At 39.3% G+C, this 26523-nt stretch overlaps 2 long non-coding RNA genes across 2 annotated transcripts; one reads left to right on the top strand and one right to left on the bottom strand.

Moving 5' to 3' along the window:
• The first annotated feature begins 3933 nt into the window (after positions 1–3933).
• On the top strand, positions 3934–13519 carry LOC143100884 (uncharacterized). The gene is made up of 5 exons (XR_012981960.1): positions 3934–4050; positions 5196–5276; positions 5596–5628; positions 7766–8039; positions 11937–13519. It is a non-coding gene; the product is annotated as an uncharacterized LOC143100884 (long non-coding RNA).
• Positions 13520–16999: 3480 nt separating this feature from the next.
• On the bottom strand, positions 17000–24585 carry LOC143100885 (uncharacterized). Its single transcript, XR_012981961.1, has 5 exons — positions 24225–24585; positions 22971–23051; positions 22627–22659; positions 20262–20538; positions 17000–17918 (listed from the first exon to the last, which is right to left on the bottom strand). It is a non-coding gene; the product is annotated as an uncharacterized LOC143100885 (long non-coding RNA).
• Between the last annotated feature and the right edge of the window lie 1938 nt (positions 24586–26523).

A 26523-nucleotide genomic window follows, 5' to 3' on the forward strand; every position in this document is an offset into this window, starting at 1 on the left:
CTCACAGAGGAGTCTTCCAAGCTGACAACCTTCAACACAGTGTTCGGACGGTACAGATTCCTGCGGTTACCCTTTGGAGTAAAATCTGCCCAGGATGAGTTCCAGCGGAAGTTGAACGAGACCTATGAAGATCTACAAGGAGTCATGGCGATTGTGGACGACATTCTCATATACGGCAGGAACAAGCAGGAGCATGATGAAAACCTCCGTGCCATGCTGCAACGTTCCAGAGAGAGAGGAGTGAAGCTCAACCCGGAAAAGAGTGTTGTCTGCGCCACTGAGGTCAGCTACTTTGGGCACTTCATCACCAAAGATGGAGTCAAGCCTGATCCAGCCAAGATTGCAGCTATCAAAGAGATGAAAGCCCCAAAAGACAACGGTGATCGAAAAGGAGCTTTATGCCATTTTGTTCGGGTGCAAACGATTCCATCAGTACGTGTATGGCCACCACGTCACAGTGGAAAGTGACCACAAACCACTGGAATCCATCATCCGCAAACCTCTTGCAGCAGCACCTCCCAGGCTACAGCGAATGTTTCTTCAGCTGTAAAGGTATGACTTTACCATTGTCCACAGACCAGGCAAGGACATCCCCAGGCGCGTAGCAAGCGTGGGGGATGTGGGTGTTATAACGTACACACTTTTGCTGGAACACGATTCTATCCCCCACACTTTTTGTCAGATTAAAATGAAAGTAAAATATGGAAATAAACGCTCCCGTAAAGAGTTGGAACCGTATCTACCATAACGCACGCACAGAGAGACACAAATAGGTCTGTTGATTTGATTGAACGGTCATCCAGCCAATCACATCAAGTTAGCCAGTGAAGAACCAGAGCCGCTCTGATCAAATTCAAAGTGTGCGCCTTTCAAGGCTGAGCGGCTGCTTGGGTCTGCATTATAACATCTGCAGTGAGCAGATTTCAGGTAGAATTTAAATGATAATTGTTACCGCATTATGCTAATTTAGTAAACCAAAATTCACTGTCTGACAGTTTTTGTCACAATGTAGAAATGCAGGGAGTCAAAGGGAAAACGGGGGTGGGGTGCGCGCACCGAGGCACTTGTTTCTGCAGAAAGACCTTTGGCTACTGTTCTCGAAGCATTATGCTTTCTCTGTCTATGATCTGCAGCTTTTCTCAAACTATGGGCCTCCTCAACAATTAACCTAATGGTACACGTAGCCGCGAAATTAAGTTATGCCCGGTGCTTCACACGTCTGATTTGCAGCAAGATTGAATTGAAACCGTGGACTGAAAAAAAAAAACTAGGCTAAAAGTGTCCCCAATCAAAACGTATTAATTTGGTGTCATCAACTATATAGACATAGCCCAGTCAGCACACATGTCTCCAAGACGCTTGGAAAAGATCTGAACAGCTTTACATCGCGTTCCATTTAGAACAGGGGTCTCAAACACCCGGCCCGCGGGGTATGTGAATGGAGGTGCGTGTATACAACGGTGTCCACTAAGCATACCATGCTTGTTTCGACCCTCTGCCCAACATAGCTTGGAGGTTGCAGTGGTAATCGTGATGATAGTGTCCGTAATGGATGTGGTACAGACAGCAGGGCTAGTAGAAATAGGGCTCTAAAGAACTACAAAGTCACCCGCAATATGATGCGAACTTCTGGGTACTGCAGATTACCCGCGATAGGAACTGTTTGACCATAATACTTTATTGTAGGCCTATATTGTAGTAATCTATTACTAAACCACAACATCTTAGGTGTTGGTATACATCTTAGGTGTTTTCCTGTTAATTTGTTATGTGGGTAATATGAAAAAAGGAAAGTAAACCTGCTTAAATATGTTCATCCAGTATTTACTGAAAGGTGCATAATTTGAGGTGCTTGCCATCCAGTGACAAATTAGATGGGTAAATTTACCCCCTTCATAAACTTTTGTTTTACTCAAAGATTTTTACATTTACAGTAGGACTTTATCTCTGACCACTTTCAAGCCATGGCCTTTTGAAATTTTGATATAAAAATCCAATGGTGTTGCTTTCTTAACCCTGATGCCTAGTTTGCCAGGTTTAAAAAAGTTATGAGAGGAAATATTTTTATTTGGTGTGAAACACACACACATACCTGTTTTTATGTTTTTCATTTATTTTATAATTTGTATTAATATTTATTTTATCATTATTTTATTTATAAGCTAAGGTTGCTAGCACAGGTGTCTAAAACTAGATAAAAACACTTGCACTTTCTGTTTGCAGTTTTGTGTGGTATTTGAAAAAAAGAACATTGCATTTTCAGAAATAGCCGGCCCTCCAATCAGATGACGTTGGCAGAATTGGCCCCCAGCTCATTTGAGTTTGAGACCCCTGATTTAGAACGTCTTAGGGACTGTACGATATTTACCGGGGGGGGGGCGGTCGTCAGGGGGGGGAGGGCCTAAGAGAATTTTTTAAGCCTTAGGGGAAGGCCCAGGAGAATTTTTTTGGCCTGGGGGGAGGGCCGAGGAAAATTATTTTTTCCTGATCCATGATATTTTTTCCCCCTGATCAATGATCCGTTTTCGATATTTTAAAAGGTTTGTAGGCCAAAACTAGGCCAAAACATGATTCACGTCTCTTTGACAGAGTGGGCGAGTCCAAAAAGTCGCAACCCTACCTGAATCTCCCACAACTCCCCTCGCTTGCAGGTCACCCGCGGTTGTCATAAACCAAATATTTTAATGATATTCGGGTCGTTTGCGGGCGGGTCAGTTAAAATTAATTAAATATATATTTTCTACAAATAGGCCTACTTAAAATATCACGAGAAGGCTAGCATCAATAGCCTACAGTAAAGCATCAATACAGTAAGTCAACAGTAAAGAAGCTGAAGACGCGAGTTAAAATAATAAAGACACCCCTTCAGGAAAAGCGATATAGGCTATGGGAAATATTGGGAAAAGTTCTTAAAGAAGATGACAGTAGTACAAGTTATGGTCTATGTAGGCCTGCTTCTTGCGAAGCCATTTAAAAGTATGACAGCCAAAACGGGCAGCCTGCAGGAATAAATATTATGGCACAGACTACACAGCCATATCTACCGGTATGTATAGGTTCGCGCATGCATAAAAGTTACCTTAGTTCGTTGTGTTTGTGACTTTAAACAGTGGATGTGCTTTAGTAAAGCTTTGTGCTTCATTCAGCATTTTAAACCAGTTCTTACGCTAACGTTTTGACCAGCAATAGGCTATCTCTCTTGCCTACCTTGCCTCCCCATTTCTATTTTCGAAAGAAGTATGTCCATGGCCAAATCTTATCCTAGTGTTCTAATCCTTGGTGGTTGCGTGCGTGCTTGCGCTCTTATTCTCATTCTCTCTCCTGCGCAAACATTATGTCCTGCATGCCTGCGTGTAGTTCTACGGCATAAAGTTTCGCAAATAAATTAGTTTGTTTTACAGAAATGGACTACTGCATGCAGGCTATAACCAAAAGCACACATTTTGTAAATAAGCGGGTCGGATCACGGGTCGGGTATAATTTTGTCCTAATTAATATTCGCGGCCCGAGTTGCGGTCGGGTTGATTAAAATATCGGGCGACCGCGGGCCGCTTGTGACCAAACCCGCGCAACACTGGTTTGTAGCCCCGTGTGTGTGTATGTGTGCTTATGACATTTGCTGGCCGTTTTAACCTTGTAAACTTCATTTTTCGACCCGTTTTAATTGATTCACATAGTGGGGCAACCCAGTCTCACGTCTGAACGTGTCACTGTCACGTTAATTAATCTATTGGGACGTGTTGTGTAACACGTTTCCTTGTTAAAAAACGTGTTGAGCAAAACGTAATTATCGTGTTACTATCACGTTGTATTTCGCTTTCAACGAGCCAACAGAACTACGTCATCTGTCAAAAAAGCCTGACCTCACAAAATGGGGAGAATGTTATTTGATGCTTTTGACGTGCAGTTTCACACTCTTAAGCCTATTTTGAGTTGTGGATTAGAAGGAGCCACCTTCTGGCTAGCAGTTTGAGAAGCCTGAACCCCAGAATCCAGAAACAATAACCGAGCAGGGACGGAGAAAAAAGAAGAATCCAAATGGGAAATGAGGTGAGCCTTGCTACTGCCGCTAGCATGATTATTTTGCTAGCAATTGAGCAAAACATTTTAAAGTTGATTTAACATGAAATAGTAGCCTATGCATGGGCAATACTGTGAATTCAGAGTAGGCTTGCACAACTTATAATTTAGCTAACGTGCATGATGTAATGTTACATTAATCTGTAAAACAGCTGTTGTCTGTAAATTAGCGTAATATTGTTAGTGTGGGCTACAGCTAACAGCTGGGCCTATCAGCCAGGCATGTATAATCGATAATCATGATGAACGTGAATAGATTTCGTTGGGAAAACGCGCATTGTTATAGGCCACATATCAGGTATAAAACAATTGTATTCTGATACAGCAGTTCTCCAGATGTTAGATATTCACTTATATTATAATATAATATTGTATTTCTTTAACCTGATTAAGAGAGGGGTTTAATTCAATAGAGAATTGCAATGTGTGTAGTATTATATTAGATAATAATATAGATATTAGATTAGGCTAGATTTAGATTAGATTCAACTTTATTGTAATTTAAAAGAGTAGGCTACAGGTACAGAGCCAATGAAATGCAGTTGACATCCAACCAGAAGTGTAGTTAGATAAATAGGCAAGTTTTCCAGATGACATGTGTACAGAGACAGAAATAGCCTATACAGTGAATATGGAATGTGTGTCTAGCCTATAACAAAACAAATTGATAGTAATACATACAGTAATAATGATAATAGCAGTAATTACAGTAGGCCACTCGCACTGTTGTTGGTGACGTGTCTGTTTCCTATTGTTCCATGCCACTCTCCTACTGTCTCCTTTACTGTCCTGCGCCACTCGCCTACTATATTTTGCCTCTTGCCTACTGTCCAGCACCATTCGTCTACCGTCTCCTATGCTGACCCACGCCACTCACCTACTGTTTCCTAACTGTCCCATGCCACAAACTGTAACATTAAGCTGACACAATCTTGCTGCACGGTTACTTATCTGCATGCAATCACTATTGCCAGCTGTTATGAGTAAACATTATATTGGGACACCAATATATTTCTGATTCATGGGCAGTGTATTTGCTACTGAAGAAAAGGAGAACACATAGTAATTGTTCTTGGATGGGTATTTAGAGTAAGGTTTCTATTGATTTTTTTCAGATAAGGCCTCTTCATTTTCAACTGTGAAGGATCTACATGGACTTGGTCTGGATAGCCTTTCCTGTTTTGATGAGCCAGTCGGTATGTATTAGACATTCTTTAGGATAAAAGGATAAAAGGAGCCATATGTTATCAAAAATTCTACACCCATATGTAGAAAAGCTTTGTTGCTGTTTGTTATTGTTGTTGTTGAAAACTACGTTGAATGCAAAGAGATACATATGTCCCTTGAGAGGAGAGGGATGAGTGTGGATGGTTGAATTGTCCAACAGGCATAAAAATCTGATTGTGTATGATTGTGTTTGTGTCTGTATATGATTTTTTTGTACTTGTTGCATTTTAAGCATGCTTATATACTTTACGCCATGGTGGTCTAAATTGTCTTTATTGCCACTTGCAGGGTCTAGAGGAAAAACCCTATATGAGCCCCAGGGTGAGTAGTGTATAATTACTTTATCCCAAGCTTGATTTTCGTAGAAAGGTGTTCAAACCAAAGTCAAACCAAAATCTTCTAAAATAATAGATAGATAGATAGATAGATAGATAGATTTATTATTTGTCCTTTCGGAAAATTGTTCTGCGCCATACAGTAGACAGTTAGACAAGACTGAATACAAGACGGAATATAGACCAGAATTTCCCTCACCCCAACCGCCCCCACCCTACCACACCCCCACACATACACAACATCTGGGGCCGTATTCACAAAGAATTTTAAGGCTAAAAGTAGCTCCTAAGTGGCGAATTTAGGAGCAACTCCTAAAAATAATGGGCGTGTCACTCCTAACTTTAGGACTCCTAATTTTTTTCACTAAAAGTAATTCACAAAGCATTTTAGACCTAAAAGTAGCACCTAAGTCTGGGACAGCTTAAAAGTAGTCGAGAGGACTCCTAACTCACTAAGACCTATTCACAAACAGCTTTTTGTGGCATTTCACGTTGCGATGTTTTGAAATGCGTCGCCTATGCGGCAACAGGAGCTTCCAATCGCGAGGGAACAATTTTGCATTCATAAAAGGGATGCAATAACGCCACCAACAACAACCAAAACTACTCATTGTTAACATGTAAATTAAATGTAACGTTTCATTGTGAATCAAATTAAAATGGTCTCTTCTTTGCAAACGTAGGCATATGTGACATTCAATAATGTTGCAAAAGATACTGCATCAGTCCGTATGTTTCATTAGGCTACTACTGTAGGCTATTTGTTTTGCCTTACTCTTTATTCATTTAGGCTAGGCCTTTTTATTCAATTATTCATCATCTTCCGTCCTTCGAGCTACTTGTGTAGCGCACGCATTCTCAGACCTGTCACCTGTCACTCATCATCGTAAGGGAGGTGTTTGGAATCATTCCCGCGTTACAATCATCAGCCAATCAAGGTGGTCACTTCAGTCAAGCTCGTGCATGAGTAATGACGTCATCCATAGCAACGAAGACTCACTCTTAGTTTAGGAGTTGCCATTTTTCCTTACTAAGAGTAGGTCTGAAAGGCTTTGTGAATAACTTTTAAGAGAAAACTCCTAGCTAAAATCTTTTAGTGCGATTTAGGAGTACTCCTAGTGGTAAGATAAAAGGCTTTGTGAATACGGCCCCAGGACAGAAGACATAGACTCCACTACACATGTATAGAATGATAAAGTGCAGTTGTGCATACTGTGATAGTCCAGCTGGAAAAAAAGTGCATGGTCCTGCAGGTAATGTCTTGTTCAACAATGTAATGCTAGTTGGAATGAATTACCTACTGGCTCAATTTGTTTGGAAAGAAGGTAGCCTGAACTTCCCTGATGGCAACACCTCATATGCCTGGTGTATGGGATGTGACATATCTCTATTAATTGCATGACCTTTCTTCAACACCCTTCTTTCACAGGTCGTAGCAATACTGTCTAGTTTTTTCCCCTCAACATTGCTGGCCATGTTAACTATCTTGTTTTTTTTTGTCACTGACAAAGAGAAATACCAGGTAACACAACAAAAAAGTAGCATGCTCTCCACGTTATGGTTAAATTATCGGAATGAGTGCGATGGTGATGCAATCCTGCTTTTCAATTAGTTGAGATGGTGTTTGACATTAAATTATAAGCAGGTCAGTTTCACATAATAAGCTATTTGTTTCTTTGGGTCTGGGTAATTCATGTGACAAAAAATTCTGTTATAGGCTTCTACCGTTTTTCTGAAAAACAAAGCAGTACAACAACATTTCTATCTCCAAAATAATGCATTGTACGCATGTGTGTACTACGTAGTGCATGCAGCTTTTAATGTCCAAAGTAGCCTATACTGATTTTCCTGCATAAGAACTACAAATACTCCTCCAAAACTACAGTCTTGACACTTGAAGTTGTGGAGTTATATTTTAGTAGCCTATTCTATAATAGAATAAATACCCACATCAGTTTTACCCTTGTCTCACCTGTATACAACATATGTCTATGAATTGCAGTAGTGATCAAATGAAAAAGGAAAGAAAGGTGTCCTGATGTGTTGTTTAGGGATGGTCCTGCAATGTTTTCTCGACATATTTTTATGTCTTTTTTTTCTCCCCTCTACTTATGTTTTCACAGATCCTTGCTCCTATCCTGATGTATGGGTTGCACTTCATTATATGACTCTAACAGAACACTCACAGAAAGGAGAGTGGTGTCAAACTACAAGACAGCCAGCATGTAAGCAAGGCCTTGTTTGTCCTTGTTTGGCTACTCATTTGTCTACTTCCTGAAGAGGCTGAAGCATGATGGCCTTGACACCTCAGTCCTTGCTTCCATTAACAGCTGTGTTATGGAGTGCATCCTCACATCATGGTCTACTGCAGCGGTGGATACAGAGGACAATTGGCAGGTATTTTACGTCACTTTTACATTACTTTTACTGTGATTTTGCTAGATATGGTTGTCGCTGTGCTGAATATAGGCCCATATTGTAGATTGAGAAACCGACTGTACAACTGATACATCTTGGGCTATACTATTAAGGGACAGCTGAATTGACCACCTAAACCATATATTTTCTGAAAGCAAATAGCCTCTAGAAGTCAATTAATATACATTAAGACATGTCCCACCTTCCTACTGACTTTGGTGCATCATAAGGCGTACATAGGCCCATATTGTAGATCGAGAAACGCATTGTACAGCGGATACATCTTGGGCTATACCATTAAAGGACAGCTGAATTGACCACCTAAACCATATATTTTCTGAAAGCCTATAGCCTCTAGATGTCAATTAATATACATTAAGACATGCTCCACCTTCTTACTGACTTTGGTGCATCATAAGGCGTACATAGGCCTATATTGTAGATCGAGAAACCGACTGTACAACTGATACATCTTGGGCTATACTATTAAGGGACAGCTGAATTGACCACCTAAACCATATATTTTCTGAAAGCCTATAGCCTCTAGATGTCTATTAATATACATTAAGACATGTCCCACCTTCCTACTGACTTTGGTGCATCATAAGGTGTACATAGGCCCATATTGTAGATCGAGAAACTGACTGTACAACTGATACATCTTGGGCTATACTATTAAGGGACAGCTGAATTGACCACCTAAACCATATATTTTCTGAAAGCCTATAGCCTCTAGATGTCAATTAATATACATTAAGACATGTCCCACCTTCCTACTGACTTTGACATATCATAAGGTGTACATAGGCCCATATTGTAGATCGAGAAACGCATTGTACAGCGGATACATCTTGGGCTATACTATTAAGGGACAGCTGAATTGACCACCTAAACCATATATTTTCTGAAAGCCTATAGCCTCTAGATGTCAATTAATATACATTAAGACATGTCCCACCTTCCTACTGACTTTGACATATCATAAGGTGTACATAGGCCCATATTGTAGATCGAGAAACGCATTGTACAGCGGATACATCTTGGGCTATACTATTAAGGGACAGCTGAATTGACCACCTAAACCATATATTTTCTGAAAGCCTATAGCCTCTAGATGTCAATTAATATACATTAAGACATGCCCCAACTTCCTACTGACTTTGGTGCATCATAAGGCATACATAGGCCCATATTGTAGATCGAGAAACGCATTGTACAGCTGATACATCTTGGGCTATACTGTTAAGGGACAGCTGAATTGACCACCTAAACCATATATTTTCTGAAAGCCTATAGCCTCTAGATGTCAATTAATATACATTAAGACATGCCCCAACTTCCTACTGACTTTGGTGCATCATAAGGCATACATAGGCCCATATTGTAGATCGAGAAACGCATTGTACAGCTGATACATCTTGGGCTATACTGTTAAGGAACAGCTGAATTGACCACCTAAACCATATATTTTCTGAAAGCAAATAGCCTCTAGATGTCAATTAATATACATTAAGACATGTCCCACCTTCCTACTGACTTTGGTGCATCATAAGGCGTACATAGGCCCATATTGTAGATCGAGAAACGCATTGTACAGCGGATACATCTTGGGCTATACTATTAAGGGACAGCTGAATTGACCACCTAAACCATATATTTTCTGAAAGCCTATAGCCTCTAGATGTCAATTAATATACATTAAGACATGCCCCAACTTCCTACTGACTTTGGTGCATCATAAGGCATACATAGGCCCATATTGTAGATCGAGAAACGCATTGTACAGCTGATACATCTTGGGCTATACTGTTAAGGAACAGCTGAATTGACCACCTAAACCATATATTTTCTGAAAGCAAATAGCCTCTAGATGTCAATTAATATACATTAAGACATGTCCCACCTTCCTACTGACTTTGGTGCATCATAAGGCGTACATAGGCCCATATTGTAGATCGAGAAACGCATTGTACAGCGGATACATCTTGGGCTATACTATTAAGGGACAGCTGAATTGACCACCTAAACCATATATTTTCTGAAAGCCTATAGCCTCTAGATGTCAATTAATATACATTAAGACATGCCCCAACTTCCTACTGACTTTGGTGCATCATAAGGCATACATAGGCCCATATTGTAGATCGAGAAACGCATTGTACAGCTGATACATCTTGGGCTATACTGTTAAGGGACAGCTGAATTGACCACCTAAACCATATATTTTCTGAAAGCCTATAGCCTCTAGATGTCAATTAATATACATTAAGACATGCCCCAACTTCCTACTGACTTTGGTGCATCATAAGGCATACATAGGCCCATATTGTAGATCGAGAAACGCATTGTACAGCTGATACATCTTGGGCTATACTGTTAAGGAACAGCTGAATTGACCACCTAAACCATATATTTTCTGAAAGCAAATAGCCTCTAGATGTCAATTAATATACATTAAGACATGTCCCACCTTCCTACTGACTTTGGTGCATCATAAGGCGTACATAGGCCTATATTGTAGATCAAGAAACCGATTGTACAACTGATACATCTTGGGCTATACTATTAAGCGACAGCTGAATTGACCATCTAAACCATATATTTTCTGAAAGCCTATAGCCTCTAGATGTCTATTAATATACATTAAGACATGTCCCACCTTCCTACTGACTTTGGTGCATCATAAGGTGTACATAGGCCCATAATGTAGATCGAGAAACGCATTGTACAGCGGATACATTTTGGGCTATACCATTAAGGGACAGCTGAATTGACCACCTAAACCATATATTTTCTGAAAGCAAATAGCCTCTAGGTGTCAATTAATATACATTAAGACATGTCCCACCTTCCTACTGACTTTGGTGCATCATAAGGCGTACATAGGCCCATATTGTAGATCGAGAAATGCATTGTACAGCTGATACATCTTGGGCTGTACTATTAAGGGACAGCTTAGTTGACCACCTAAAGCATATATTTTCTGAAAGCCTATAGCCTCTAGATGTCAATTAATATATATTAAGACATGTCCCACCTTCCTACTGACTTTGACATATCATAAGGTGTACATAGGCCCATATTGTAGATCGAGAAACGCATTATACAGCGGATACATCTCGGGCTATACTATTAAGGGACAGCTGAATTGACCACCCTAATCATATATTTTCTGAAAGCCTATAGCCTCTAGATGTCAATTAATATACATTAAGACATGTCCCACCTTCCTACTGACTTTGGTGCATCATAAGGCGTTTGCAGGAAGGTGGACCATGTGCTAATGTATTATGTTAACTCACATGTATAAGTGACAAGCTTTAAGAAAATATATGGTTTGCATGGCTGAAACTGCTTTGCCTTTATGTTGGAGCTCAAAACCTATCATATGCCCCATTCATTTGCCAATATACAAAATAGTGCCATGTATTCATTTATGTCCTCCAACGTTTGCAGGAAGGTGGGCCATGTGCTAGTGTATTAAGGGACAGCTGAATTGACCACCTAAACCACATATTTTGTGAAAACCCATAGCCTCTAGATGTCAATTAATATTAATTAAGACATTTCCCACCTTCCTACTTACTCTGGCATATCATAAAGCATACATAGGCCCATATTGTAGATTGAGAAACAAATTGTTCAGTTAATACAATTTGGCGTACACTATTAAGGGACAGCTGATTCAACCACCTAAACCATACTAGGACTTGGTCCACCCTCTTTAAATACTTTTGCGCACTATATTAAAGGCATAGACCTGCATTTTATAAGTGGACTTTATAGTCATCAGTATGTTTGAACATGTCAAGAGAAACACTGAGATTGTAGTTTCTTTCTTTGTACACTTGTTTTATCTCTATTTCTAATTTCCAGGTTGTCAGCTGTTATCAGGCTCATCACCAAAGCAGAAAGACATGCCAGGAAGGAGCAAGGCACAGGCCAGGAAGGAGCAAGGCAAAGCCCGGGGATTTTTCTGCAGTTGTTGCTGCCCGTTATAGAAGGACTGCTCCTGAGAATAGATGGGTGTCTACATCGTTTTGCAAAATGGGTCTTCTACACATGATGTTTGTCAAGCACTGCTCATTGACTGGACAGGTGTCCTCTGTATTGTGACCATTGGTCATAGGCGCCACATGACTGTCTCAAAGTCCTCTACATCATTCCGGTGACGGGACTTCTGGCCTAGTCTGACAGGATGGGTCTTGTGTTACTGTAACCAGACGGCTCAACAATGCATCATTCTCGTCCATGCCCTCATCGCCTCAAGACTGGAGTACTGCAACAGCATTCTCTATGGTCTTGAAAAATATTATTGTCTTTATTATTATTATTATTATTATTATTATTTACAGGTCTCTCTGCACCCGAACCAGCAGGTTCAGAGGAAGCTTCTTTTCTGTGGCTGTCACCCGACTGGACTGTAGCTCTGTATCCCGGTGACAACCAATCAACTAAGCCCCCAAATACCCTATTCCACCCATAGTGTTATTTATTTACAAATGCACATACTGTAATTACAATTATACATAACCATATTCTACTTCTCTTCATGCTATCCATCCTGAACATACACTTCTTACTACTCTTATAATGTTACTGTTTCTGCACTACAATGGTACTGTTACCACACTGCACATATCTGTCTATATGGTTCATACTGAATATCCATATTTATTCTGTTTTTCTCATATGTTCTGTTAATACACTGCCCATATTTATATCTAATTTATATTACTCTAAACCACTTTCTGTAAACCAACTGCATATTACTGTCTACACGACACTATACAGTATTTCTTGTCCTGCCTATGCACCATCTGTCTATACTTTGTATATCACATTGCACTTTTGCTTTGTACAGGGTTCCCACGGGTCATAGAATTTCTGGAATATCATGGAATTTTAGAAAGTCTATTCCAGACATGGAAAGTCAGGGAATTTTTATCATTTTGGGGGCAAGGTCATGGAATATCAGGGAATTTTGTCGTAGTGGTTTATGATGTACTAGCCAAAATGCATATTTCCACACAGTATTGGTGTATATCTGGTTATTAGCTTTACAGCTTGCTTGAGTAGCCCAACTGCCAATGCCTATTTATTCATCTCTCGCTCTAAAAAAGTAAAAGACTCTTGATGCGGGTGCTCTGAAATCATTGGTCGGTATATTGTAAGTCATGGAAATTCAGGTGTTTTGTCAGGGAAAAGTCATAGAATTTTACATTTGACTTAGAGTGGGAACTCTGTACTTTTACTCTGCACAATGACAATAAAGGTGAATCTGATCAAATGTAAATTATTATTTAGTGCCTGTAGTGCTGCTTTGTATTAGCATACCTTTGCTGTTTGTTTTATGTGTATTGGACAACCCCCTGTTTAAAGCAATCACAAACTTACAGATTTTGATTGATCTTGATACACAGATGTGTGTTGTGCTGAAATAAACCCAATTTCACTTATCTTAGGTGCTGTGAGACTTTTGATGCACAAGAAATCTTAAGAAATGGCCGTTCAGAGAGCATTGTTTTGACAGATGTTGACCAACAAAGTTCTTAAATCATACACAAATCATTAAAACATCCATATTTTGATTGAATATGATGCACAGAAGTGTGTTGTGCTGAAATAAACCCAATTTCACTTATCTTAGGTGCGGTGGGAATTTTGAAGCACAAGAAATCTTTAGAAATGGCCGTTCAGAGAGCATTTTTTGACAGATGTTGACCAACAAAAGTTATTAAATCATACACAAACCATTAAAACATCCATATTTTGATTGAATATGATGCACAGAAGTGTGTTGTGCTGAAATAAACCCAATTTCACTTATCTTAGGTGCGGTGGGAATTTTGATGCACAAGAAATCTTTAGAAATGGCCGTTCAGAGAGCATTTTTTGACAGATGTTGACCAACAAAAGTTATTAAATCATACACAAACCATTAAAACATCCATATTTTGATTGAATATGATACACAGAGGTGTGCTGTGCTGAAATAAACCCAATTTCACTTATCTTAGGTGCTGTGGGACTTTTGATGCACAAGAAATCTTAAGAAATGGCTGTTCAGAGAGCATTGTTTTGACCAACAAAAGTTCTTAAATCATACACAAACCATTAAAACATCCATATTTTGATTGAATATGATACACAGAGGTGTGCTGTGCTGAAATAAACCCAATTTAACTTATCTTAGGTGCTGTGGGAATTTTGATGCACAAGAAATCTTCAGAAATGGCCGTTCAGAGAGCATTTTTTGACGTTGACCAACAAAAGTTCTTAAATCATACACAAACCATTAAAACATCCATATTTTTATTGAATATGATACACAGAGGTGTGCTGTGCTGAAATAAACCCAATTTCACTTATCTTAGGTGTTGTGGGACTTTTGATGCACAAGAAATCTTCAGAAATAACTGTTTAGAGAGCATATTTGACAGATATTGACCAACAAAAGTTCTTAAATCATAAACAAACCATTAAAACATCCATATTTTGATTGAATATGATACACAGAGGTGTGCTGCGCTGAAATAACCCCAATTTCACTGATCTTACCTGCCATGGCAAGTTTGATGCACCGGGCATACTCAGAAACTACAATTGAGACACCCATATGGCCAGACAGGCCTAGGTAAGTGTCACACCCATTATTTCATGAAATGTCAACATGTGGCACATATTTTGATACAGGGAATGATAAAAAACGTGTTTGTCAAATTTGAGACCTCTAGCTGCTTGTATGTTGTCAGGAGGCGGAGCCAAAGATTGGAAAATGTAGATTTCTAGGGGGCGCTATAGAGTCTATGAATGTGTGAGGTGTGATTTTACATATCTCGTATATTTTATGTCATAGATAGATGTCACATGCCAAATGTAGTCTGTTTATGAGGTATGCAAGTTAGAAATGCTAACCCTAGGTTTAAAAGGCCATAATTTTCATAGGTCAGACAGGCCTTGATAGGATTACACCAGTTAATTCAAGATAGTACCAACATGTGGCACATATTTTGATACAGGTAATGATAACAAACTTGTTTGTCAAATTTGAGACCTCCAGCTGCTTGTATGTTGTCAGGAGGCGGAGCCAAAGATTGGAAAATGTAGATTTCTAGGGGGCGCTATAGAGTCTATGAATGTGTGAGGTGTGATTTTACATATCTTGTATATTTTATGTCATAGATAGATGTCACATGCCAAATTTAGTCTGTTTATGAGGTATGCAAGTTAGAAATGCTAACCCTAGGTTTAGATGGCCATAATTTGCATAGGTCAGACAGGCCTAGATAGGATTACACCAGTTAATTCAAGATAGTACCAACATATGGCACATATTTTGATATACGGGATGATAACAAACTAGTTTGTCAAATTTAGGACATCTAATGACTTGTGTGTTGCCAGGAGGCGGAGCCAAATATAGGAAATATTGGATTTCTAGGGGGTGCTATAGAGTCTGTGAATATGTGAGATGCGATTTAACTACACACTCAAATATAGCTGCTTGTGTGTTGTCAGGAGGCGGAGCCAAAGATTGAAAAAAAAAAGGATTTGTAGGGGGTGCTACAGAGTCTGAATATGTGAGGGTTGAGTCCATTTCACTATATTTTGTGTCATCCAAGGATGTTACATGTCAAATTTAATCAGTCATATTCTAGTTAGAAATGCGAAACCAATGTGTACATGTCCATAAATTGCAAAGGTCAGACAGGTCAGATAAACTTACACCAGTAATTTTCAACTAATAACATGTAGCACAAATTGATATAAAGGGCATAGAAATTGGCAACTGGTTTGCCGTATTTGAGACCAGTAGCTGAGTTTGTATTGCTGTAGCTTCCTGGATGTGTGAGGTCATTTCACTTTGAGGTTTCTGAATGTGTGAGGTAATTTCACTCCGATCCCATATTTACTAACCCTAGGTTAATAGGTCATAGGTTAGACAGGCCTTTGTAGGGTCACACCAATTACTTCACAACATTAGCACATATAATGCATGGGATGAAAACAGACTTATCTGAGGTTAATTTAAGCCTTGACCTTGCTGATGAAAACCAGAGTGCAGTCAATCAGTGGTCCAAACATATAGAACCAGTACAAGTGAAAGACAATTCAAGTAATTATTTACATGGAGAGTCCTTTACTATCAAAGATGCTTTAATGTACATTGATACATGAAGGGGATATTGAAGTACTCCCTAAGTCCCAAAGAAGGATGACAATACAATAGTATTATAGTCAATTAACATTATTCAATAAAGAATATGGTTACAATTTCAATCATGATTTAAGGAAATTGACTTTCAAAAACTATTGTAATCAGTTAGCGTTTTTAAAGTGATTATGGATTTTTATAGTCTAAGAGCAAAAATAGTAGTACTGCTTAAGCCTATATGATGCACCAAAGTAAATAGGAATGTTGGACATGTCTTAATTCATATTAATTGACATCTACAGACTATAGGCTTTAAGGAAATATATGGTTTAGATGGTCAATTCAGCTGTCCCTTAATAGTGTAGGCCAAAATGTATTAGCTGAACAAAATTCTTCTAAGTTACCCTAGCAACAACCTAGCAACCAACATAAGAACCATAGCAACAACCTAGCAACCATATTAATTACCCTACCAACAACCTCACAACTACCACCACAATGTCAACCGAGCAACCACCATTGCAACCAACATGATTAACCTTGCAACCAGCATAGCAACCACTTTATTTGGAATAGCAACCACCATATCTACTCTAGCAACATCCTAGCAACCACCTGTACAATGCCAACCTAGCAACCACTTTGATAGTCAACCAACATGACTAACCTCGCAACCATCTCAATTACCCTAGCAACCAGCCTAGCAATCACTTAATTTAGTATAGGCACCACCATATCTACTCTAGCAACACCCTAGCAACCTTCTCAGTTATTCTATCACCAACCTAGCAACCAACATGATTGCCCTATAAACCTGCATAGCAACCACCATATATCCCGTAGCAACACCATAGCAACCTTCTCAGTTACCCTAGCAATAGCTTAGCAACCACTACCATAGCAACCCCTATGTTTCACAAAATACCTTTAGAAAGCATCCAGGGTTTCCCGCAGAAAATTGGTTAGTCAAAGTGGTATGGTGGGGTGGGGTGTTCTTGTTTGTGCGATACAATAAAGACTCCACCATACAAACTATACCACACTATACACATTTTTACAAATACGAACAGTGAATTAATGTGTGCAACTTTAACAAACATTATACAAACTATACAACAATGAAGTGGAAAATAATGCAAAAGAAAGAAAAACAACATTTTCAAAATGTGCAAACATAATCACAGTCACTGCTTATGGCAGAGCTGACAGCATCGCTACAGCCATACTCCTTGGTTTAAAAAAACACAATTCAAGGGCCCTTTGATAATTGCACTTTTTAACAAGTGCGGACCATTTATGCTTTCATGCAGGCTATCAGACTGTTGCCCTGCAGCCTGTTCTGCAAGTCTATCTTGATCTATACATGGAGAGTGAATGAAGTTTAGATTATTTTAGACTTTTGTGTAAGATGTGTAAGATTTACACAAACAATGATAAATAAAGCGATGACACCACCCGCTGCAGACCATAGGATGTGAGAATGCGCTCCACAACACAGCTGTAAATGGAAGCAAGGACTGAGGTGTCAAGGCCAGCATGCTTCAGCCCCTTCAGGAAGTGGACAAACAAGGCCTTGTTTACATGCTCGCTGTCTTGTTGTTTGAAGAAAGACACTGCTTTAACAGCTCCTTTGTGTAGGTGTCCTGTTGGAGTCATATAATGAAATGGAATGCATACATCAGGATATCAGGAGCGAGGATCTGTGAAAACATAAGTAGTAGAGAGAAATTTAAGATATGTTTAGAACATTTTGAGCTCCAACACAAAGGCAAAGCAGTTTCAGCCATGCAAACCATATATTTTCTTAAAGCCTGTCACTTGTACATGTGAGTTAACAGACTAGTACATGGCCCACCTTCCTGCAAACTTTGGAGGACATAAATGTATACATGACACTATTTTGTATTGTCAAAGTCAGTAGAAAGGTGGGACATGTCTTAATGTATATTAATTGACATCTAGAGGCTATAGGCTTTCAGAAAATACAGTATATGGTTTAGGTGGTCAATTCAGCTGTCCCTTAATATTATAGCCCTAGATGTTTCAACTGTAAAATGCGTTTCTCGATCTACATTATGGGCCTATGTACGCCTTATGATGCACCAAAGTCAGTAGGAAGGTGGGGCATGTCTTAATGTATATTAATTGACATCTAGAGGCTATAGGCTTTCAGAAAATATATGGTTTAGGTGGTCATTTCAGCTGTCCCTTAATAGTATAGCCCAAGATGTATCAGCTGTACAATGCGTTTCTCGATCTACAATATGGGCCTATGTACGCCTTATGATGCACCAAAGTCAGTAGGAAGGTGGGACATGTCTTAATGTATATTAATTGACATCTAGAGGCTATTTGCGTTCAGAAAATATATGGTTTAGGTGGTCAATTCAGCTGTTCCTTAACAGTATAGCCCAAGATGTATCAGCTGTACAATGCGTTTCTCGATCTACAATATGGGCCTATGTACGCCTTATGATGCACCAAAGTCAGTAGGAAGGTGGGACATGTCTTAATGTATATTAATTGACATCTAGAGGCTATTTGCTTTCAGAAAATATATGGTTTAGGTGGTCAATTCAGCTGTCCCTTAATAGTATAGCCTAAGATGGATCAGCTGTACAATGCGTTTCTCGATCTACAATATGGGCCTATGTACACCTTATGATGCACCAAAGTCAGTAGGAAGGTGGGGCATGTCTTAATGTATATTAATTGACATCTAGAGGCTATAGGCTTTCAGAAAATATATGGTTTAGGTGGTCAATTCAGCTGTCCCTTAATAGTATAGCCCAAGATGTATCAGCTGTACAATGCGTTTCTCGATCTACAATATGGGCCTATGTACGCCTTATGATGCACCAAAGTCAGTAGGAAGGTGGGACATGTCTTAATGTATATTAATTGACATCTAGAGGCTATTTGCTTTCAGAAAATATATGGTTTAGGTGGTCAATTCAGCTGTTCCTTAACAGTATAGCCCAAGATGTATCAGCTGTACAATGCGTTTCTCGATCTACAATATGGGCCTATGTATGCCTTATGATGCACCAAAGTCAGTAGGAAGTTGGGGCATGTCTTAATGTATATTAATTGACATCTAGAGGCTATAGGCTTTCAGAAAATATATGATTTAGGTGGTCAATTCAGCTGTCCCTTAATAGTATAGCCCAAGATGTATCCGCTGTACAATGCGTTTCTCGATCTACAATATGGGCCTATGTACGCCTTATGATGCACCAAAGTCAGTAGGAAGGTGGGACATGTCTTAATGTATATTAATTGACATCTAGAGGCTATTTGCTTTCAGAAAATATATGGTTTAGGTGGTCAATTCAGCTGTCCCTTAATAGTATAGCCTAAGATGGATCAGCTGTACAATGCGTTTCTCGATCTACAATATGGGCCTATGTACACCTTATGATGCACCAAAGTCAGTAGGAAGGTGGGGCATGTCTTAATGTATATTAATTGACATCTAGAGGCTATAGGCTTTCAGAAAATATATGGTTTAGGTGGTCAATTCAGCTGTCCCTTAATAGTATAGCCCAAGATGTATCAGCTGTACAATGCGTTTCTCGATCTACAATATGGGCCTATGTACGCCTTATGATGCACCAAAGTCAGTAGGAAGGTGGGACATGTCTTAATGTATATTAATTGACATCTAGAGGCTATTTGCTTTCAGAAAATATATGGTTTAGGTGGTCAATTCAGCTGTTCCTTAACAGTATAGCCCAAGATGTATCAGCTGTACAATGCGTTTCTCGATCTACAATATGGGCCTATGTATGCCTTATGATGCACCAAAGTCAGTAGGAAGTTTGGGCATGTCTTAATGTATATTAATTGACATCTAGAGGCTATAGGCTTTCAGAAAATATATGATTTAGGTGGTCAATTCAGCTGTCCCTTAATAGTATAGCCCAAGATGTATCAGCTGTACAATGCGTTTCTCGATCTACAATATGGGCCTATATTTAGCACAGCGACAACCATATCTAGCAAAATCACAGTAAAAGTAATGTAAAAGTGATGTAAAATACCTGCCAATTGTCCTCTGTATCCACCGCTGCAGTAGACCATGATGTGAGGATGCACTCCATAACACAGCTGTTAATGGAAGCAAGGACTGAGGTGTCAAGGCCAGCATGCTTCAGCCTCTTCAGGAAGTAGACAAATGAGTAGCCAAACAAGGACAATCAAGGCCTTGCTTACATGCTGGCTGTCTTGTAGTTTGACACCACTCTCCTTTCTGTGAGTGTTCTGTTGGAGTCATATAATGAAGTGCAATCCATACATCAGGATATCAGGAGCAAGGATCTGTGAAAACATAAGTAGAGGGGAGAAAAAAAGACATAAAGATATGTCGAGAAAACATTGCAGGACCATCCCTAAACAACACATCAGGACACCTTTCTTTCCTTTTTCATTTGATCACTACTGCAATTCATAGACATATGTTGTATACAGGTGAGACAAGGGTAATACCGATGTGGGTATTTATGCAATTATAGAATAGGCTACTAAAATATAACTCCACAACTTCAAGTGTCAAGACTGTAGTTTTGGAGGAGTATTTGTAGTTCTTATGCAGGAAAATCAGTATAGGCTACTTTGGACATTAAAAGCTGCATGCACTACGTAGTACACACATGCGTACAATGCATTATTTTGGAGATAGAAATGTTGTACTGCTTTGTTTTTCTGAAAAACGGTAGTAGCCTATAACAGAATTTTTTGTCACATGAATTACCCAGACCCAAAGAAACAAATAGCTTATTACGTGAAACTGACCTGCTTATAATTTAATGTCAAAGACCATCTCAACTAATTGAAAAGCAGGATTGTATCACCATCACACTCATTCTGATAATTTAACCATAACGTGTCGTGAACAATGATTTATTTGGCTAATTATCACGTATTTGTCCACGTCTTTTACCATTATAAGACATTGAATTGTACTAAGAAATTGCTCATTTCAATTACCCAGACCCAAAGAAACAAATAGCTTATTACATGAAACTGACCTCATTATAATTTAATGTCAAACACCATGTCAACTAATTGAAAAGCAGGATTGTATCACCATCGCATTCATTTCGATAAGACATTGACTAAGAAATTGCACTAATTTCGCGTGATTCTAGTTGTTTTACAGCATAAAGGAGTTTTAGTCAGGATAACTATCTCTATATTTTGTTCGAAACAACAAAAAACAACAACATTATTATTATTATTTACTAAATTTACGTAGTTTAACTTACCTTACCCCACACGGCCAGCTCTACGATGCGTTTCCACTTTCTTGTGGTGGCGTGTGTCACATGACAGCAACCAGCCTATCACACTGGGGCTCTTATACGGGGCTCTTCGGCGTTTTTCGAGCGTTTTCATACCTCATAAAATCTGCAGATGACACAGCAATAGTGGGGTTAATACAGAATAGCGAGGAGACCAACTACAGGGCCTGGGTGGATCAATTCGCGAAATGGTGTAGGTCCAGCTGTCTTCTTCTAAATATACAGAAAACAAAGCAAATAATAATAGACTACAGTACAGAACTGGGAGCCAGCCCCCCCAGTGTATGGTTAAAAATGGTGAGGATGTTGTGATTGTAGTCGAGTACAAGTACTTAGGCACAATAATAGATAATAAGTTGCAATGGGACAGTAATACCAACACCATCTATAAAAAGGGGCTGCAGAGGCTGCATTTTATGTGCAAACTAAGACAATTTAGAGTGGATAGAGATATGTTACTTTTCTATCATTCATTTGTGGAGAGCATGCTATTTTTTTGTTGTGTTACCTGGTATTTCTCTTTGTCAGTGACCAAAAAGAAAACAAACTGAGCAAGATAGTTAACATGGCCAGCAAGGTTGAGGGGCAAAAACTAGACAGTATTGCTACGACCTGTGAAAGAAGGGTGTTGATGAAAGGTCATGCAATTAATAGAGATATGTCACATCCCATACACCAGGTTCAGGCTACCTTCTTTCCAAACAAATTGAGCCAGTTGGTAATTCATTCCAACTAGCATTATATTGATGAACAAGACGTTACCTGCAGGACCATGCACTTTCTTTCCAGCTGGACTATCACAGTATGCACAACTGCACTTTATCATTCTATACATGTGTAGTGGGGTCTGTGCCTTCTGCCCTGATGTTGAGTATGTGTGGGGGTGTGGTAGGGTGGGGGCGGTTGCGGTGAGGGAAATTCTGGTCTATATTCCGTCTTGTATTCAGTCTTGTCTAACTGTCTACTGTATGGCGCAGAACAATTTTCTGAAAGGACAAATAATAAATCTATCTATCTATTATTTTAGAAGATTTTGGTTTGATTTTGGTTTGAACACCTTTCTACGAAAATCAAGCTTGGGATAAAATAATTATACACTACTCACCCTGGGGCTCATATAGGGTTTTTCCTCTAGACCCTGCAAGTGGCAATAAAGACAATTTAGACCACCATGGCGTAAAGTATATAAGCATACTTAAAATGGAACAAGTACAAAAAATCATATACAGACATAAACACAATCATACACAATCATAAATTTTTCGCCTGTTGGACAATTCAACCATCCACACTCATCCCTCTCCTCCCAAGGGACATATGTATCTCTTTGCATTCAACGTAGTTTTCAACAACAACAATAACAAACAGCAACAAAGCTTTTCTACATATGGGTGTAGAATTTTTGATAACATATGGCTCCTTTTATCCTAAAGAATGTCTTATACATACCGACTGGCTCATCAAAACAGGAAAGGCTATCCAGACCAAGTCCATGTAGATCCTTCACAGTTGAAAATGAAGAGGCCTTATCTGAAAAAGATCAATAGAAACCTTACTCTAAATACCCATCCAAGAACAATTACTATGTGTTCTCCTTTTCTTCAGTAGCAAATACACTGCCCATGAATCAGAAATATATTGGTGTCCCAATATAATGTTTACTCATAACAGCTGGCAATAGTGATTGCATGCAGATAAGTAACCGTGCAGCAAGATTGTGTCAGCTTAATGTTACAGTTTGTGGCATGGGACAGTTAGGAAACAGTAGGTGAGTGGCGTGGGTCAGCATAGGAGACGGTAGACGAATGGTGCTGGACAGTAGGCAAGAGGCAAAATATAGTAGGCGAGTGGCGCAGGACAGTAAAGGAGACAGTAGGAGAGTGGCATGGAACAATAGGAAACAGACACGTCACCAACAACAGTGCGAGTGGCCTACTGTAATTACTGCTATTATCATTATTATGTATTATTATCAATTTGTTTTGTTATAGGCTAGACACACATTCCATATTCACTGTATAGGCTATTTCTGTCACTGTACACGTCATCTGGAAAACTTGCCTATGTATTTAACTGTTGTACATAATTAATCTTGATCGTCTACATAACTGCTTCTTTGCACTTCTGGTTGGATGTCAACTGCATTTCATTGGCTCTGTACTTGTAGCCTACTCTTTTAAATTACAATAAAGTTGAATCTAATCTAAATCTAGCTTAATCTAATCTCTAATATTATGGGCCACACACATTGCAATTCTACATTGAATTAAACCCCTCTCTTAATCAGGTTAAAGAAATACAATATTATATTATAAGTGAATATCTAACATCCGGAGAACTGCTGTATCAAAATACAATTGTTTTATACCTGATATGTGGCCTAAAACAATGCCCGTTTCGCAACGAAATCTATTCACGTTCATCATGATTATCGATTATACATGCCTGGCTGATAGGCTACCTCCTAGCTGTTAGCTGTAGCCCACACTAACAATATTACGCTAATTTACACAGACAACAGCTGTTTTACAGATTAATGTAACATTACATCATGCACGTTAGCTAAATTATAAGTTGTGCAAGCCTACTCTGAATTCACAGTATTGCCCATGCATAGGCTACTATTTCATGTTAAATCAACTTTAAAATGTTTTGCTCAATTGCTAGCAAAATAATCATGCTAGCGGCAGTAGCAAGGCTCACCTCATTTCCCATTTGGATTCTTCTTTTTTCTCCGTCCCTGCTCGGTTATTGTTTCTGGATTCTGGGGTTCAGGCTTCTCAAACTGCTAGCCAGAAGGTGGCTCCTTCTAATCCACAACTCAAAACAGGCTTAAGAGTGTGAAACTGCACGTCAAAAGCATCAAATAACATTCTCCCCATTTTGTGAGGTCAGGCTTTTTTGACAGATGACGTGGTTCTGTTGGCTCGTTGAAAGCGAAATACAACGTGATAGTAACACGATAATTACGTTTTGCTCAACACGTTTTTTAACAAGGAAACGTGTTACACAACACGTCCCAATAGATTAATTAACGTGACAGTGACACGTTCAGACGTGAGACTGGGTTGAGTGGGGAGGGCCTAGGAGAATTTTTTTGCGCCGGGGGGAGGCCCCTGTAAAAAACAATTTGACCAGGGGGGAGGGCCAGGCAGAACATTTTTAACCCGATCGTCTGTCAGAAATGTAGTGCTAATTAACTTATTGCCTCTCCTCGGGTTGTTACCTCGCTAGGCAGTTTGTAGTGAACTGTTTTACCTTGCTAACTTCTAAATGACAAACATCAGACATGCTTGTCTCATCATTTTCTAAGATGGCATGACTTGATATTCTACTCTTCTCAATATGTAGTTATAGAAAACATGATGTGAAATCACATATTATGTCAGAAATGTCATTGCATTTCAGCAGTTAGTTACTAGGTGAAATGTAATCTGTCTTTATCTTAATGCCAGCCAGGAAAGCAGATTTAGGGTAGCTAAACCCATGTGTAATAAAATGACTTTTCATACTTCTAAATATTTTTTTGTTTGAGTTATTCAGAATGCTTCAATAGTTTAGGCTACCTCTTCTTGTGTATGTATGTGCACACGCGCACGCATCTGTAGTTTTGTGATTTTATTTTTTAAATTAATAAAGGTATTACATTTGTATGATTTTACTGTTGTTTCAGATGGAGGATGACAAGACCTACACAGACCTCCTTGCAGGCCTGAAGAGGTAGCTGACGGCTGATGAGCTTGCGCTCACAATGTTGAAGACCATGTGAGGATGGACGAAGAAGGTATATATTTAGGTGCCGTGCGTAGGGTGGTGTAGACTGCCACTAAAACACTGTGAAATAGACTTGTTATGTTGTTTTTTATATGTTGTTGTCCCAGGCATATGTGGTTTTACCAACCGGAACGGGTGGGAGGTTGTGCTTAGTAGGCCGTCGTATGCAAACACACAGTGCAGGGGCATGGGACGAAGAGACCCCAGAAGAGTTTCACAGTTTTCTGGGATTGATCATTGACATGGGACTTCAGTTCCCTCCCTAATATCCATTGCTACTGGGGAACCAAGTCTCCAGGGATCAGGGAGTGTTGACCAAATGAGAAATACATATTGTGTACACTTTTTCTCCATTGACATTGCCGTTGTCAGTAGTTTCTTATTATTTCAAGTAGGGCTGCACGATATATCTAAAATCTATCGTTATCGCGATATCTTGCACTCGCTTAACATTTGCGATGGACATACCGCACAGATTACTTAATTTTCGATAAATTTCGATACATTTTTTGTGCCATGCGCATTCCATACAGTCACATTCTGAATGTCATATTCACATTCTGAATGTCAACATATTTTACCAAACCGATGCTGTCATGCTGCCCTAGAAGCCCGTCCCCTACCAGTTTAGGTGTGTGGTGTTTTAGGTGTTGAGTCGGGAGCTAATGTCGTGATGGCTGAAGATAGTGAGTCGAGCGAGGTAGGTTACACTTGGGTGAAGAGGAATTGGTGACTAAAATGAAAAGCACGTCTGTTATATGGAAATATTTTGGTTTTATTAAGGATGACGTGTTACAAACACATCGCCAAATGCGTCCTCCACTGTGTTAAAATAAACAATTTCTTTCGTTATAGTTATAGGATCAGAAGATATCTGTCTTTCACTGTAAGGCTTGTATTTCATGACTTGCATTTAGCAAAAGCCCCAGACAGCAGCAGAGAGGTAATCAGGATTCGTTATTTGTAAAAGTTGTTAAGCCTACTTCGTTGGACTGTGTGATCGCAACTCCTTACTTTCACTTTCCGCTGCACTCGGTATGCCGGTAGCCTAATAATGTGGGATGCGCAGCGTATGAGGTTGGAGAAAAACATGAGGTGGAAATATTTAAATATCGCAACTTATATCATTATCGCAGTACTCAATAATGTAATCGCATATCGCATGTTTTCCTAATATCGTGCAGCCCTAATTTCAAGTTTGGCAATGCAGAATCTGGTGTTGAACCTA

The sequence above is a fragment of the Alosa pseudoharengus genome, unplaced genomic scaffold (genome assembly GCF_046254945.1).
Source record: "Alosa pseudoharengus isolate Yale_2024_CS ecotype anadromous, Long Island Sound unplaced genomic scaffold, YU_APseudo_1.1 YU_APseudo_1.1_scf_3, whole genome shotgun sequence".
In the NCBI taxonomy this organism is placed as follows: Eukaryota; Metazoa; Chordata; class Actinopteri; order Clupeiformes; family Clupeidae; genus Alosa; species Alosa pseudoharengus.